This window comes from Penaeus monodon, chromosome 19 (genome assembly GCF_015228065.2).
Source record: "Penaeus monodon isolate SGIC_2016 chromosome 19, NSTDA_Pmon_1, whole genome shotgun sequence".
In the NCBI taxonomy this organism is placed as follows: Eukaryota; Metazoa; Arthropoda; class Malacostraca; order Decapoda; family Penaeidae; genus Penaeus; species Penaeus monodon.
This window is the reverse complement of record NC_051404.1, coordinates 31769116-31769842: the sequence shown is the minus strand read 5'-3', so window position 1 is coordinate 31769842 and position 727 is coordinate 31769116. Positions and strand designations below refer to the sequence as shown.

Below are 727 nucleotides of genomic sequence, written 5' to 3'. Positions count from 1 at the left end.
TATAGGCCAATCATTCATTTTTGTCGAAGTTGCATTTTGAAGCTGAACTAGTACGGTATTTGATATTTACCAAATACATTATTAATTCAAACAAAGGAGATAAAATTAGCCAGTACATTAATGATCAGTAAATAGGAAAAATGAAAGTTCCATAGACAAAAAATTAGTTACATTTTAGATATTCACCAGAAACTAGAGAGGTGATATTACTGAAACAATCTGACAAATTGTGTGCAATTTTCTTGTAATTCTAGTTGTATAATAGATTTGGATTTGTTTGTGAGGTTATTGGCACTTACAGAAGGTGTAATAACATGATTATGAGAAAGAATATTGTCAGTATGGTTTGTAGATTCTTGTTCTAAATATCTGAACATTGCAAAAGAAAGAAACTCATTTTTTTATATTTGTTAATTCCGTGTTATATGCAATTTTGATCATTGATTTCCTTATAATTAAACAACAAAAAACTCCTTGAAATTATTTTCAGGACCAGTCCAGTATATATATGATTTTCTTTCTTCTTTTTTGATACTTGAGTTTTTAGGGATAAACAAAGGGACAGAAACACACCCCTTCTTTTAAGAAAAGAAATAAAAAAAGCATGAACTAGAGAGATGTCTGTCTAAAAATTCACAAAAAATGTGGGGGTGATGAAGATAAGTTTTAGACAATTCTAGGATTGATATGAAATTAATCTTGAGCATTTTGAGATAGCACTAACAAA

General features: G+C 28.6%; 1 protein-coding gene across 1 annotated transcript in view; it reads left to right on the top strand.

Annotated features, from left to right (window-relative positions):
* Positions 1-727, top strand: part of LOC119585178 (transmembrane protein 248-like) — a gene marked incomplete at its 3' end in the record, with an annotated part of 7742 nt that overhangs the window by 2691 nt on the left and 4324 nt on the right.